The 17,326-nt window shown below is 39.2% G+C and overlaps 1 long non-coding RNA gene across 1 annotated transcript; it reads right to left on the bottom strand.

Moving 5' to 3' along the window:
- Positions 1 to 610: 610 nt before the first annotated feature.
- Positions 611 to 16,421, bottom strand: LOC115071236. Its single transcript, XR_003850335.1, has 5 exons — positions 16,303 to 16,421; positions 16,110 to 16,207; positions 15,835 to 16,007; positions 14,377 to 14,480; positions 611 to 954 (listed from the first exon to the last, which is right to left on the bottom strand). It is a non-coding gene; the product is annotated as an uncharacterized LOC115071236 (long non-coding RNA).
- Positions 16,422 to 17,326: the final 905 nt, after the last annotated feature.

Below are 17,326 nucleotides of genomic sequence, written 5' to 3' on the forward strand. Positions count from 1 at the left end.
TCAATTTCAAGATAAATTATTTTATTTAACAAAGTTCCTATGTCTTTCAAAACTTAAGAATTGACATTTCTTCTCTTGGTCTGTGATTCATTACATTTTAATATAAACTTCCAAATTTGAAATTTGAATAGTAATGCAAATTTTGGGGGAGGGATATATGATAACTATTCATAATGTACTGGTACAGTGTGTTCCAGAAATTTCATTTTGCCTGTAGTATATCCTCTCCAGAAACTTCCAAGACCCTAGGCCAAAGTAAATTGCACAAAACCATTGTATTAGTTACTTCTCTGTGGCTGTGATAAAACACCATGACTATGTCAACATGTAGATGGAAGATTTTATTTGGGCTTTTGGTTCCAGGGAGATAAGTGTCTGTCATGGACACAAGACAGGGCAGCAGACAGCTAGAGCAGAAAGCTGAGCTCTTAACATCTTCAAGAACTCACAGGAAACAGAGGGAAAGTAGAAATAGGGTGTGGCTATGAACTCTCAGTGAACTGCTTCCTCCAGCAAGACCACACCTCCTAAACCTCAAAAACAGTGCCACCAACTGGAGCCAAGTATTCAAACACAAAGAGCCATGGGGGTCATTCTCATTTAAACCACCTTAGCCAAACTCACATTTGGTAGAAAATCTAGGATTCAAATCCATGTCAATTAACTTCAAAGAAAATATGTTGACATTTTACTTTTTAATCTTTCTTACAGAGAAAAACAGCTAATATTGCTCTTTCATTATGTCACTTCCATGTAAAAGCCATATTATATTCTCCCATTCCTAATAAGACCACTGTGAAGCAGAAATAGCAGGTGGTAGCAGGTGAGCCAGGACAGCAGGAATGTCATACCATGGGGCTGAATTCATCCTGCAGGTGATGCAGAGCCTTGTTATATCATTATAACTATCTTCCTGATAGGAAGTTCTGTGAAGGGCTGGCAGAGATAACCAATCTAGAAACAAGGTAAAGAAAAGGATCTGCATTAATCTAAGCACTAAGATAATAACACTCAACTAAGGAAGATTTAGTAAGATTAGGGAAGTTGGTTCAGTTGGTTGGTAGTGAAGGAAATCACCACAATCGAGTGACTCAGTAGATTTGGAAAGAGGGTGTCGTGAAAGATTTTCAGATTCCCAGTTTCATGTCTACATGGAGGTGATAGTGTCAGTACTTGACATATGGGCTGGGTAAGAAAATACTCTCTTCTACCTTCTCACCTTGTCTATTCACAGCCTTTTCCAGTTAGTTTGCTGATCTATCTTCTTCTAAAATCCTACTGAATATTCAAGACATAGTTGAAACACTGCCTTCCACAAAAACTTAGACCTTAGTTCAATGATCTGTGAATACCCTGATAGTTTCCAAAATCATTCAGTACTAAACCACATCTATTCTTTATACCTTTGTGCCCAGCAATTGAAATAGTTGATGTATAAATAAAACCAAATAATGTTAAATAGGTTGAAATAAAATCTAATGTTAGTAAGATTTTTGTCTTTTTGAAGCAGGGTCTCCCTGTACCCCCAGCTGTCCTGAAACTCACTATGTAGACCAGGCTGGCCTTGAACTCACAGAGATTCACCTGCCTCTGCCTCCTAAGTGCTGGAACTACAGGCGTGCGCCACCACGCCTGGCGATGTTAGTAATTTTTAATGTACTGTTGTTCTACTTTGATTTTCTGCTGTTGTGCTAAAACATTAACCAAAGGCAACATGGAAAGGAAAGGATATATTTCAGGTTAGAATTCCCAGGTCATAATCCATCACTGAAGGAAGTCAGGGCAGGAACTCAAGGCAGGAGCCTGGAGGCAGGAACTGAACAGAGACCGTGGAAGAATGTTGTTCACTAGCTTGCTTCCCCTGCCTTGCTCAGCTATCTTTCTTAAACAGCCCAGGCCCACGTGCCCAGGAATAGCACCACTCACAGTACGTTGGGCCCTCCTATATCAAGTACCAATTAAGAAAATGCCTCATAGGCAAAGCTACAGGTCAATCTGATGGAGACAAGTTCCCAATTGAGGTTCCCTCTTCCCAAGGGTCTCTAGCTTGTATCAAGTTGAGAAAACTAACTAGCACAAGTGTCTATCCCCAAATCGGGAGCACCCTGAAAGAAGGTACTGTACAGCTCTCACAGGCTTCTATCTTATAAGCTAGAATTCAACTTGATGCTTACTCAATGCTAATTAATGTCTCATTATTATTTGTGAAAAGACTGATATAAATGCCACTTCTTTTTTCCAGGCCCTCTATGATGTTTATCTTCAAGGATAGCATTCTAGCAGCGAACATGATCTTAGCAGATTTTGTTTATCTAAACATAGTCATAACCTCCTTCACTCAGATACACAGTGATCTTCTTGCCAACCTTCTATAGCCCTTGCATTTGTGTAAAGATGCTTTAGCACTTTCATAGCTTTTATTTCCATTTTTCATCATATGCTACAGAAAATTATATCTTCTGCCTAATTGTTTTGAAAAGCTGCTTGCCTGCCAGTTTTGGCAGAGCAAACTAGGAAATAGAGTCTGGCAACAAAAAGACACTAAACAACAAACAAAACTTAAGGTTTGCAAAGTAGTGATGCTCTTCAACCTGTTATATTGGGTGTGAAATTAGATCCTATCAGTGTCATACTCACCCTCGGAGCAAATGTCCTCTTGTGACAACTACATGCTGTGCTTCGAGCCAAATGATAGAATAAAATTTTCAACAATTATGTTTCTGGAGCAAAAACTCTCCAAAAGTATTAGCATAGTATTGACTGGTTTGTAGATAATCTCTAAGTATCTCTGAAAACATGTGACCACTACCAGCTAAAAGAATAGATGTTGTAGAATCATTGGCGGTAAAGCAAGTGTTCACTGAGATGATGGCAGAGCCTTCCAGGGCAGAGCATAGCACAATGCTATAGAGATGCTGCTTCTGAAAATTTCACGTAACCATTTAATAATAATAATAAAAATAATAATAATAATAATAATGAATATGAGACTATGTCTTCCAACTTTCTTCTTTCCTCTTTTCCCTTCTCTACCTCCTCAGTCTTATTTCTTTATTCTACCACCTTTTATTGACCATATATCAACTCTATGCCAAAAGCTATGTTTAAAACTAAAAGTGCAGTGGTGATCAAATCAGGAAAAGATGAAGGTGACAGAGAAGGGGGTTCCAGTACAGATGGTAAAGCCAACAGTCTTTAGGGTATGATGGACTGTATGTCTTCTTGCAAAATTCTTGTGTTCAAAGCTAATAACCAATATGAGAGTACTACGTACTTACATTTTTCAGGGGTAACTAAACCAGGAGGGATGAAACCTTAGAACTGGGATCAGTTCTCTTCTCAAAGAAGTCCAGTAAGAAGATGCCATCTATGAACCCAAAAGCTGACCCCAACAGTCACACATCCTTTACCATCCTGTTCACAGATGTTCCAGCCTTGAATATGAGAAAAACATTTGTTTTTGCATAAGCTACCTAGCAGGTAGCATTTTGTTTTCTCAGTCTAATGGCATAAGACACAGAGAAAGCCTTGAAAAGCTGTATCAGCCTCAGCATATCAGCAAAGGGCCTTCAATGGACATACTCCATAGACCTAAATCTCTGAATATGTTTAAAGGAGAAACCAGAGATGGGACAACTCTTTTTTGGGAAGACTAGCAAAAAGACCTAAAAGACAAGAATTCTTATTACTTTGGATTTACCCAAAATAAAATTTTGGTTGACGTAAGATAGGATTTGAAACTTTTACAAAGTTGTGACTCCCGATGAGTTTTAATGGGATAGATCTCCCTCACAACACTTTTCACAAGAGTAATATTGAACTTAGAATAAATTTCAAATACAGGACTCTGGGAAAGTAGAAATAATGTGAAGAAATGCTTGGAAAGGAAATGTGAAGATAGACTATGTGCATGTTTGTGTATATATGTGTATAGATACACAAATATCAATTGTGAAGGTCTGACCAGCATCCTAAGATCATATTTCTCAGAAAAAAAATAGACTTCCAAAATACATTAACAGTTATTAAAAAGAAACTTGTGGAAATGTCCTTTTAAATCAAGTGAAGCAGGTAGTTCTTCATTGCAAGACTCTTGTAGTCTCTAAGTGCCTCTGTGCATCAGGAAACTCTGGTAGACAGATGTAAAGATGCAGTGTATTTACCATAGAATGCTTTTTCTTTTGCTTTAGACTTGACATTAGCATGACATATTTGTTGTATATTTAAGAGTTGTACTTTAGGAAGGATAATTAACTTGTCCAAAGCCACCAGCCGATCTTTCAACCCTAGTCTACTGCTCTTTCTACTATCTGAAGATAGTTATCAACTTATTAACTCATTCTTTAACTTTGATACTCTTTTCTCCTATTTTTATCTCCTTGCTCTATCCAAAAGGAAAATGTTCCTACCATTGTCTGACTTTGCGATGGGTCCATCTACAAAGCGTGAAGACATCTTACATGAGCTTACAAGTAGAATTCAAAGTTGTTAAGTTTCATCTCAAAGTAATATCCAGTGAAAGCATGTGCTGGTACAAAACCTTCCATGTCTGACAAACAAAGCCATCAATTTGCACCCATGTTTTGGTAAAATTATTAATATAAGCTGCCATGTGCATGTATGTGTGCGTACTTGCATTCACGTGTATGTGTTGCTACAGTGGTGTTAACTTTTCTGCTGACGTATCATGACCTCATCCTCCAATGTCTGAAATAACTTACAAGAACATAGATTCATTTAATTTAATAACTGAATAACCATTCACTCACTAATTCACCCAAGAAATAATCAATGAATCTTACCACTTTTGTTTGTTTAATTTTTTTCACGAAAAGATCTCATGCTGTATTCAACTTGGCCATTCCTGCCCCTCTAAATACATAGAGCTTGACACCAGACTCCATTTGTCCCATGTTCCCAATATGGGTGTGAGGGAACTCCAATTATAGTCTTTCCTAGAGGACCAGACTGTTTCCACTTGTACTCATGTTGAGATAACTAGCCAGGTGATTTTGCTTTTTGTGCTGAGTTTTACCCAATGTATTTCATTGAAGGAGATAGGCCGCCCGTACTGAGATTTCATTGAAGACCCCAAGGCAAATTCAGAGCATCCTCTCCTCATACTGATGCAGGAAAATTTGCTGGTATAGGAAAGAATCAACAAGCCCTGTCTTAGTATGTATTCCTAACCAATAAATATATGATAAAGTGAAAAAATGGAATTAAATTATCTATATGGTGAGGACTTTGGAAATTGACTCTTCACACTGGGTCCCACATAAAATCTAGACTTTGTGCAAAGTGGCCAAAGTAGCAGAGACCATCCTCAGCCTCTCCCTGACCACCCTGCCTCATGCCGCCTCATGCTCTTGCCTCCACCCCATGGCACTGTCGTATCCTGCCTGCTTTCAGTATTTCCGCCCATTTATTATTATCTAAAATGATCTTTTTTCATTCTTTTCCTTCTTTGTCTCTTCTTTGTCTGACATATGTCCCAGATTTATGCATTTAAGGGTAGAAATTTTTGTTTTGTCTAAACATCTAGAATTCTATCAGTACATAGTAGCCAATCAGTCATATTTGCTGGATGGATGCAGGGATGGATGGATGGATGGATGGATGGATGGATGGATGGATGGATGAATAGCATGACTAAAAGACTTTTATTCTCCTACTTCATCTTACATTTATAATGACTTATTTTTGTGTTACTGAAATACTTAGTTTACACTAATCAATCCCCAAATTAAATAAAATTTCTCTGGAGATGCATTGTAAATTCAAAAGAAAATAGATTATCATGAGAAAATATATTTAATCTATGAAGATGAGGCCAAGTAAGAATATGAAAAACTATTATACACCTGTTTCATCCATCATCACAAAGAAGTACTTGATATGAATAAATACCGAAATGCAATACTCATATAAGAACCTTACTTTCATTTTATAAGAAATTTCCCTGAGATGAAATCTTGTCAGATACCAAGTCAGGATGCCTTGTGAATTTGCCTAGCTGATCCCACAGCCATAGAAACAGTTTGCTCCCCAAATCTTTGCAGAAAATATGAATATTTCTAAAATTCATTTTCACATGCTTTGGTTTTGATTTTATGGATAACAATCAGCTACCTGTGAAAAGAAATACTGAATGTTATAGACTTCTCCAGCATGGAAAACTGTTTCTAGAAGCAGTCTCTGTCCTCTTGAGAAGCAGGCATCTCTTCTGAAACAATCATCAAGGACAGAGTCTTTGATCACCAAGCACCTGTTCATTTTCTTTCTCCACAGTCTCCATCAAGTCAGCCACAAAGCCCATTATGAATGCAGTTTTGAGTTTCTCTGGATAAAGTGGTTAGTAATTAGTTCCTTTTACATTTGGTAATTTTGTTAACACAACTCAGTAGGTGTCTTGTTAATTTGTTCATTACTAGGTGGATGAAAATGTGCGTCTCTTCTGTGAATACCAATTATTCCTAAATGAGGTAATTTTACCAAGACAGTGAAATTTCCTCATTCTTCCCTGGTTTAAGAACATTACTGCCAGGAATGAACAGTTCCAAACAAAGAAAGCTGTGGGAGGTGGAAAATGGTGCTCTTCCATGGAAGGTGGTGGGAGGCATGCTGGATTATATTTTGCAGTCTTTAAAGGAAGTCCATTTTCAGGATGCAGAGAACTTTAGAGGAAAGAGGCAGGGCAGTACAGTGGGGGTACCATTCCTTCTAACTCAGGTAGCCCTGGGTCTATGGCTTTTCTCTGTCATGTGGAAATGTAAGGAGAAGAAGCCATTATCACATCATCGTCTGGGTAACTGGGTGATAGTCCAGGGAGTTTTACACTAGTGGGCATAGAAAAAGACATTAAAATCATCTATAAGGAGTTGCCAAATTATTCTCCTTTCTTCTACTCTTGTTTTCTCTCTTGTCTGAATCAAAGCAGCTACATTAATTCCCAGTTTGGGCTTAGTGAATGTTTGAAGGGTTAAAAGCTGCCAGGTATCTTTAGCAATATTATGGGTTAGGCTAAGAAGTGATTAAGAATGTCTCTGAAGAAACTGGAGACAGAACCAGTTTGTATTCCCTAAGAATGTTCTTGAATTTTTATCTTTGGATGTGACACATGTTCCTGGAACCCAGCAAACACATGTGCAGACTTCCATTTTCTCTTAGACAGATCCTACTTTACCATCTCTCTTCACATAGATATTCTTTGGGCAAAAATCTCAGAGGGAATTGATTTTTACCCTTTAATCAAGGGAGTTGATTCACAATGTAATTAGAGGGACTCTCTGGCTGCCCATCCCAGGACAGCAGGTCCTGAGAGTCCTTTTGCTCTTCTATTTTGTCCTTACACCCACACACAGAAGACAGGCTATCCTACTGACAAGCTGGAAGACTCCTTTAAGGCTCACTAGAGAAACAGGAGAGATATGATTGCCTGTATCCCTTATAAAAGATGCAAGAGTGTCAGGGAGTCCCTGCGTTGCCTATTGTTCACCTGTTTCTCTTCCTGTTAGCTGCTCTAAGACACCTCTCCCTGTGACAATTGCAACAGCCTCTCTGCTCCCTCCTCCTTGGGCAACCTCTCCAATTTCTTTTTAGAGGAATTAGAGATTTCTTGGTTAGCTTGATATTTAATTGTGTGTCACATGAATGAAAGCATCACCTTACAGGGATCTCATTTCTTTACTCTCAGGTCGATTCTCTGAGCTACTTGCACTCAAGGGAAACTATAAAAAAAACAGGAACTAAATATTCCATTCACCATAGATTGCTGAGAGATTAACAGAAGATCTAGTAATTGCACAATAAATATTGCTACTCATTAATAGTAGATAGTAAAAAAATCAATAATAAATAGCTAACAATTCTCAGGTCATCAAAGCACTATCTTGGGTATTTTATATACTTGTTGGAAGACTTATCCCTTCCAATCACCAGAAGAAAAAGGAATTCTCATCTATTCTAAGAATGAGGAAATTGAAGCACAGAGGCATAATCTTGGCATACGACTCTATTAGAGAGCAATTCAATGAGAGTTTGTTCCCTCTAGTACTAATAAGTTTTGGGGGTCTGGAGTTGAATCACATTTTTGTCTCTCACAATGTTCAGCAAGAGGTCTTTTTTTTTTTCAAGCAGTATAGCATCACATCGCTAAGAACTGAGGACCTTGAGCAGGATGGTCTGCACTTAGATCCTGACTGTGTGACATTAGCTAACACTGCAGAGGGTCAATTTCCTCTTCTTACAATGGTGATTGTCACAGTGCTATATCTTAGGCTGGAGTCTCATGCATAGCACCCAGCTTACTCTCTAGTAAGGACTCAGTCACAACTGGTAGTCATATCTCAGTAACCAGCCTGGAGCATAGCTGTAGAAGAGCAGTAACTAGTTGCCTGGTGAATGAAATATGTAAATAAATGAAGAAGAATGGAATTCCTGTGTTCCATTATTTCCTCCACGACCAAGTCAGGAAGAAAGCCCCATTCTAGTGCTTGTACAGCATGGCTGTCAGCTCATGGATCCTGGCTGTCTGTTCACACCTTAAAAGCAATAGAAGGAACATCGAGCAAGAGGTGTCTTATTCCACAGGGCACTGCTAAAAGCAGAACTAAAACAATCTGTACTTTCTCAGTCTGAGACCTGATGCTCCTTGGCTTAAACATGGAATGGGAACACATAAGGGGAAAAGCAAGTCTCCAAGTTGAAGTCTTTACAATGTCATACACCACAGATGTAGGAAATCTGCTGAGCCCAATGAAATGGGGACACCTGAGTTAAAGATGGGCTCTGGGAGACATCAGCTCAGTATGTTTTCCATGCTGGATGGGAGCCAAGTCCATGAGAAATTCTGCTGTCATTTCTTTTCACAGCCACTGGCAAACAAGTGTAAAATCTAGCGAGCTGAAGAGGCAGGCATAGTGGCAGGGTCTTAACAGCAGAGTTAAGTAGATGAGACAGAAATGTGCTTCAGGACCGAAAAGAGCTTGAATATGGAAGACAGAGAGCAGAAGCTAGTCCACCCAGGGCCTGAACACTTAGGAATGGCACTCCCTTCCAAGGAAAGAAGTAAGCAAAGCCAGGCACTCTGAGTGGGATGGAAGCCACGTGGGGCTGCTGAATCAATCTCTCCTGGGTCCCTTGCTACGTTACCATACTGGAAGCCTGCAGCTGGGCCTGAATATAAACACTATTTCTTCAGAGGAGCATATGTAGAATGTAACAAATTAATGCTAACACGTTCATTCAATTTCTATTTATTGACATGTCATTTTTCATTTTGACGTTTTTATCCCCAAAAGAGCTGTTTCATCAGACATGGAAGAAGAACATCAACAAAAGAGGATGTCTTTATGATGCTTTTGGTTCACTCAATATCTCTGCCAAGACCAAAGACCACAAGGAAGGTTTTATCCAGATGGGTTCAGAGGCAACGTGTCCCATCACAGAAGCTAAAAATTAGTTCTCATGGTGCATGGCATCTGGTTCTATAGGGTGGCAGGGAGTCGCGGGGGGGGGGGTCTTTGCGGTAGGTGAGAAGATCTCTTTTGCAAAACCACCATGTGACACAGTCCTAAAGAAAATCATCTGTGTTTGCCAAGATTAGATCAAAACGTCAAGGGAATCAGAATTTCCTTACTGTGGATTTAAAGACCTCCAAGGAAGGAAGCCCAGACGTGAAACAAGAACAAATCTAACCTAAGACTCAGAGAAGCTCCAACAAGTGGAGCTGTAGGACTTGTGGGGTGCTTTCCATCAACTGACCAGCCATGAGTATTAATACCCAACACATAAAATATCCCTGTCAGGACATTGTGTGTTAATTTCTGTAGGTTTTGCAAATGAATAAATTGGAGCACAGAAAAGATGAGTGGGTTTGCCTCCAGCCTCAGTGAGTCATTGCCAATCTAAGAATTACAGCTCTGAGCTCCTGACTAGCAGCTCTGAGCTCACACCTTCAAGATCAATCTTCTTAGATCCACCAGACAATGGCTTCAAAGCTTTTATGGCAATTAGAGTCGGAACACTGTCTCCTGTTAGGACACACCTACCCAATTCCCCTTTTGGACTTTGGCACAGTTGCTGCCAGTGAGCAGAGAGTAGGAGACATAATTTAGTGCTTGAAGTCTTCCAATCTCTAGGCAGACTTCTTAATGGCAGAAACCAAGCCTTATAAGGAGAAAAAGTCTGGAGATGGGAATTCTCTCTCTGGTTTAACTTCGGAGGAGGAAATTTGGGTGTGGGGGAGCAGAGAACCAGGCATCTCATCTGTTTGTTCTTGAACTTGAAACTGACGTTAACTGAGTTTAACTAATATTATGCCTTAGCATTGTTCTTAGCACGATAACCCACAGTTCTTGTGTTACTGTCTTTTGCTTCTTTGCAACTGTGTATCATGTATTAAGAAACACTTGAGATAAAAATAGAGCTCTGAGATTTCTGCTTCATTTGCTGCCCTCTGCCAGGTGTGAAGCAGTAACAACATTCACAGAGATTTCACTGTGCTCTTGACTAGTAGGTTCTAAATGATAAGGCAGAGATAGTGTCAAAGACTATGTCAAATCTAGCTCCTGACTTCATGTAGGTTAAAATAAATATCTTTGGAAAATTCAGGTATAAAGAAAGGTAGGCCTGTACTAATGATGTCGCTATTAAAAATTGTCATTTCGTTTTGTCTTGGGACTAGGGAGTAAGAAGGCAGCTGCTCCCAAAGATTTAAGGTGAAATCTGGCAAACGGCATTGATTGTGGAGGCTGTCCTCCAGAAAGACCCTGTGTTTACAATCCCTCTCCTCTACCTTGTTAATGGGTCTTTCAAGTTGCATGACAAGGGATATGTTTCCTATGCTCTAGAAGTAGCTCCCATGGCTGTTCTCCAGCCTTCCTTGGGCCTACACAAGCAACACAGGTGGAAAGCCAGTTGGCATTCCTCAAGAAACAGCACTGGAGTTGCAGTTAGCCTAAGTTACTTTGTCCTCATCTTACAAAAAGGTTCTTTGCCAACCTGAAGACTGGATGGGTTCTTCAGAGTAATAGGAATTTGCCAAGCTTTTACCCTTCCGCCTCTCTTGCAGCACTCTGATCTCTGATCCTGTCAATTCACACACTAGCTGGTTTTCAAAAAGGGAAGTAACACTTGATGGTATATCACAAAAAAGTTGCTCTCTCCTTTATATAAGCTCTAACATCTCATCTTCATTTTAATGTTCATTTTCTCTAAGACCACTAAAATACAACTTGCCCTTGTGGCCATTTACTGCAGCTACCTAAATCTTGCTTCTAGAATTTTAAACTAAGTTTAAAAGTTGCATTTTAAAAGGTTTTTTTCAGTACTTATATAAGGGGTAATAGGAAGGTGTGATTTGCTATTCAGTGAGAACAATTTGGAGGAAGAAATTCATGACTGGACCCTGGCTATACCCCAGGACCAAATCACCCTTTGAACTTTCTGCAACCACATAGATGCCTTCTGCTCCGAGTTCTCAGAACCGTCCACCCAACCTTCCACAATAATAGCCAGGCAAAACTTTATCAAAGGGAGAAACAAAACGGCCTGACAGATGATGCTGCTAGCACTTTGGTAGCCAGGTTAGCTTTGTTCTAAGGCCATTCTGTCAGGTTTAACAAGCAGATATTAAGAAAAGTTTATAGAAAAGCTAGATGAAAGGTTTTCAGTGGAGATGAGAGCTGCCAGTGGGCAGCGCACGTCGCAGCTGGGTATAGATTCTGCTGCAATCGGCTGAGAGCAGAAGAAGTTTGATATGGGAGCAGCTGCTTCCAACCCCTGCTAGAAGCAAGGCTTAATCATCTGGCACCCAAGAGTCTGGACTCCGCCTGGAGAGACCCAGTAACTGGGAGTATCCTGGGTGTGAGCCTCATCATTAGATTAGATAGGAATGATAAATCTGCAGAAATTGGTTCCTTGGCTGGTCCTGACCTGGAGTGACATTTCACATCCAGAATGTGTTCACCTAAGTATACAGGACAACAAAATAATAAAGAGATAGGTTCTAGGAGGAGATTAGTGATGTGACTTTAGGCTCAAGAAATGAGGGATCCAAAAAATCCTGAAAGGCCAAGGCACCCCACAGAAGGGCGATACAAGATGAAGTGGTTGTGCTGTGGTATATAGGGCAAGCCGACAGAACTCTTTTATCAATCTACAGTGACACTAAATTCTTCCTGAGTCCACATTCCTTTTGATTGAGTGTTTTTTGAAATGTGTATGAGTCAAGATGCCTTAGAAGGGCTGTGTGTCCTGAAAGCACAAAAAGCAAAGCTCAGGCTAGCTCTATGCAGTCATGCAGTAACTCCCCCGCACATTTGCTCTCTCAATCCTAAATCCTTTTTATACAAAGTAAAATCAATTAGAAAACAATTGTTATATTGGTTTGTGAAAACAGAAGCAAAGCTTTTAAAAAATAATGCCAACTCCTCAATGCATGTCTGACTCCTCTATTTCAGCTATGCATCTTTGGTAAACAAGGCAGTAAACGCCTTTAAAAAGTGACAGTGTGAATTGCAGATATCCTATCCACAGACCATTAGAAGTCCCATATATACCTACTAACAAAGATTGCTGGAATGAGGAAGCTCTTCCTAACTTGAATAGTGAATATATTTTCTTCTATTGTGGTAAAATTCATAACATAAAATAACGATTTTAAAGTAGACAATTGAGTGGCTTTTAGTTTATTTATAGTATTGTGTAACCTGCACTTCCATGTAGTTCCAAAAGGTATTGAATCACCCCCAAAGAGAACCTCAAATGCTTCAAATGCATGCCCTGATCCTGCCTGTCTTCCCTGTCAGCCCCAGGCACCAGAATACTTGGGAGCATTTCTCACATATGCTTTGTTGTGGTGGAGTGAGTTTGGCTATTCCCTTTGGACCTTCCCCCAATCCCTGCAGCCATGATGGGTTAGGGGTTTTCTCAAATTCTGACCACAATTAAGATCTTGGGTCTAGACACAAATGCTCCCAAAGACGAGGTCCCCACCACTTCAGGATTGCATTACACTGATCAAAGCCACCACAGTCATGAGCCAAGCTTTCTACAGTCTTTCAAGACGATTGTCATTACTCCCTTGTAGGGCTGGTGGGATTTTTGTTTGAAGCCAAATGATAACCCTAAAGTTCATTTTATTGAGCCTTCTGTAAGAGCTCCATTGTGCAGGTAAGAAACTCAGGTGACCATTTGGGGTTAAATGCTCTTCTGGCCCCCAGATTTATGTTTGCAGAGAGATTTAAAATCACAAACCCCGAGTCTTCAGCCCAGGCCTCCTCTGCTGCTCCGGGATTTCACACACACGCACACTAACTTCCATTACAATCCTCCTATTTTTAGTTACACATAACTTTTAAAGAAGTTTCTCTTGGAAAGTTTAAAGGTTTTCAGCAGTTATTTTTGTGATTTCTAAGGAGGAAGACCCAGCTTTTTCCACCTCAGAAATGCCAATTTTTTTCCCTTTTACATCTGACTCAAACAGCCAGATTGCAACATGCCCTAATTCCTTCTCATGTGTCTCCTCCTCGTTCAAGGAGAGTCATTATATTGAATCCAAAAGAAAAAAAAATCATTTAAAAATAATTCTCTCCTATGTACAGTAAAAAAACATTGTCTAATAAGGTTCATTTACATTGTTACCTGAGGCCATGGGGAGCTATGCAAAGTACATTGCCTAACTCCTCCAGGCTGTTAGTAGGTATAGTTTCCCCCTAAGTAAAGAAGAGAGAATTTTCAAAGAGACCAGGATGTCAAAAGGAAAAGAAAGAAAAAGCAGAGGGAGGGAACTTATAAAAATGTTAATATACTGATGCAATGGAGAGTTTTTTTCTGCCCTCTTCATTTATATTTCTATTTTTAAAGCTAAACTTATTTTTAACATCACTTTTGCAAACATCATAAATAACTCTTGCTGATAAGGCCTAATGTCCACTGAGCTATCCTAGGTATGTGAACTCCACGAGGATGTTTAGTTTTAAGTTCTCTTCCTTTCCTTTTCAACCCGAGGTTACCAATATTACTTTTGAAAAGGAGTGTCAAAGAATATTTAACCCAGCAGTGGAGAGAGGGTCCCGAATGCTATGGCTAATTGATAGTTTGGCATTCAGTAGCTATATTTAGCACTTTATTCTTTCTTGGGTTCTCAAAAACACATTTGGTGTGTGGAGGAGTTGAACTTGGTCTATTTTAAAGTAGAAAATATCATCAGTGCTTTAGCAATTATTAAAGGGAGTATTCTTTCAGTTTAACCATTGATGAACACAAGACCATGTTGACAACCCAGAGAATTAAGAAATACATTAAACTTGTTACTTCATTTGTATAGAGGGTATTAAATTTGAAGCTTCAAGTTGCAAGTTCTATACTTACATATGCAAATATGCGGGCAAAAGTAACTGCAATGGCTGTCACAGCCACCCATAGCCTTAACCTGGACTCTTATGTGTTCACATCTTGGTGACCACAGCAGAAATCTAAGACAATAAAAAAAGAAAATGGGCATTAATCCATCAATAATCTACATTCACTTCTTGGTGGACTGTAATAATTTATTATACCAAAGAATATTATTAGAATGATGAGAAAGAAGAGAGGAATGGAATGATGAAAGGCCTGGTGAGTATTGACTATTAACTTAAGTATTTGCTAAAATAGCTTCATAATATAAAGTTCATAACTACAATGTCTGCATCAACTCATGATAGGCATAATAATCTTAAGGAAGTCACTAGTGAGGATTTATATTCTCATCCTTTCTATGGAATATAAGTGACCTCTTTGCCCTAATTCTTTAGAGCCTGAAACATGTTTTGAGTGTGAACACTTGCATTCTTTACATACAGTGAAAGGGCAGTAACCCATTGTCCTTCCAGTCCAGGCTAAGATGTCAAGAACACAAAAACCCAGAGGAAAAGCATCATAATTGCCAAATGATAAAATGTAGTCACGGTTCAGAAAAGGGGAGCATGAGAACTACGAGGGAAACACTGGAGAAGAAACAGAATTTCACCTGGATCTGCAGGGCAAGAAAAGATCACAGGAGAAAGACTCATGAAAGACAGAGTGATAGGAAACCACATAGCAAAGTCAAGGTCAACAGAGGATACGTTTCAGATAATGAAACTTTCTCCCTGATGAGTGTCTTGTTCATAGCCAATGTCTGGCTTCTCTTCCTGTAAGTTACTCATTTCCTCTGAAACAGAGCCTGGTTATATTAACCTATAAACCAACCCTATGGTGACTCTACACCCTTAAAACTTAGTGTGTTTCCTATAGAACTCTTCATCACCTGAACTTTGGGTTTTCTTAATCTATTTGTTTGTTTGTTTGTTTGTTTTGAGTCAGGGTCTCAGGTAATCCAAGATGATCTTAGGCTTGCTATGTAGCCAAGGACAACCTTTTATTTCTAATTCCCAAGCCTCTACATCGAGAATGCTAGCATTATAGGCATGTACCATACACCCAGTTTATGCAGTGCTGAGGAGTGTCTGTGAGTGTGTGTGTGTGTGTGTGTGTGTGTGTGTGTGTGTGTGTGCGCGAGTAGTAGTATTAATAGTAGTAGCAAGAAACTGACAATTGTTCATATTGTTAAATGATAGTAAACATATTTAAATATGCCAAATACATACAGAGATTTGGCAAGGTACAAGCAGAGATAAAATCGTTTTTTCCATGTGATGCAGAATAGGAAAAATACTGTTAATGTTCTCCAAACAGTTACGGCAGTGGATGGCCTACCTTAAAGAATTTATATCATGTAGTGATCAAGGTATAACTCTTGATCTGCAGAACCATGTGGGGGTCCATACGACCCACCATGAGACTTACCCACTCTGATACCTGTCGTTGATCCTGAGACAGAAGAGAGAGATGAATTTTGGAGACCTCCCTTGGAATATTTGCATCCTTCACCTGAAAGCAGACTTTCAAATCCTGATAGTCTTCATAAGGACAAAGGACAAAGGACTTCACATAGACTCAAGATGGCATTTCAGAGTTCCCTGTATGTGGAAGGATCAGTCCCAGAAAGAAATTAAAAACCCACCAGAAGTGCAATTATAAATTTCCTTTTTTTTCTGTCACTTCACTTATAGTATTCTTACGTCCACTCTTTTTCTGTCTCCTCTTCTCTTTCATCTTTAGAATATGGTTTTTGTTGAGGAAGATATGCAGAGTCTTTTTCTTTTCAAACAGAATTTAACTGCAAACCACAGAGAAAGCATTTTTAAAAATAAATACTTAAGGTTTTTTTCCTGGAAATAAAACTTCTCTTAAAAAGAGAAAACATTTTCTTACACAGTATATTCTATCAGGATGTAGTTTGATGAGCTTTCATTAAAATACAGGAAACTATTTTCAATTAACCTGAAAATAAACACTCTTTGCCATCAAGGTGAGCCAAGGACACGGAGCTGGTGCCAGATGATGGGCTGGCCTTACCACGGAAGCAGGAAGCTGACTTAAAAACTACAAACACAGATGGTAGCCAACCAGCCTGGCTACCCTCTTCATCCACACCCACTGTGAAGTAGCACATGGAAACCCACATGGGTGGGGCATGGGACAATAATAACAGAAGAGTCATTTAGAACGAGGCAGCCCGTGTCTATGATCCTAATGCCTCATTATCTATGGAGAGAGAGAAAGGAAGAGGGAGAGGGAGAGGGAGGGAGAGGGAGAGGGAGAGAGAGAGAGAGAATGTTACAGAGTTCATAGTACATGTGGTGATAAGTTCAGAATAATGAGTACTGACAGAGTGGAGAGTCCCTGAACCAGTATGGAATTTGACTAGAAATAGCTGAAATTATTATTTTGATAAATAGTATTTCCAAATGCTATAAGTGGAAAGAAGTGAGCTATTTTAGGTTCTGTTTGGATGTGTACCCCAATTATGGTCATCGTGTTTAATATGATGGTAAAGGGTGGACAGGCACCTAAAACTCTGAGAAGATTTTTTTAAATAAGAAACATATGATTTCCTTGACTCATCTCTATTTTTAAAGGCCAAAGTACACATTACCCATTTGCTGCAAAGATGAATCACTGTGGACATTTCATTTTCAATGAAATTCTATGTATCTTTAGAATAGTATTGGTTCATCAGCAGTGATGTCAGACAACCAAGAACAAAATAAACGTCTCCAACTTTTTATCCCAATATGAAACTAAATTCACTCAAATAACTTTAAAAAAGTGAAAGCTAAGAAAAAAAAAGGAGGGATGGAGAATACAAGGAAAGGAAGGCCAATATCTTCTTTAGTCTTCTGCAGGTATATTGACAACCTATTAAGAATTCAGAATGGTTTTGTTGTCAAAACCA

This window comes from Nannospalax galili, unplaced genomic scaffold (assembly GCF_000622305.1).
Source record: "Nannospalax galili isolate Female #2095 unplaced genomic scaffold, S.galili_v1.0 scaffold17, whole genome shotgun sequence".
Taxonomy (NCBI): Eukaryota; Metazoa; Chordata; class Mammalia; order Rodentia; family Spalacidae; genus Nannospalax; species Nannospalax galili.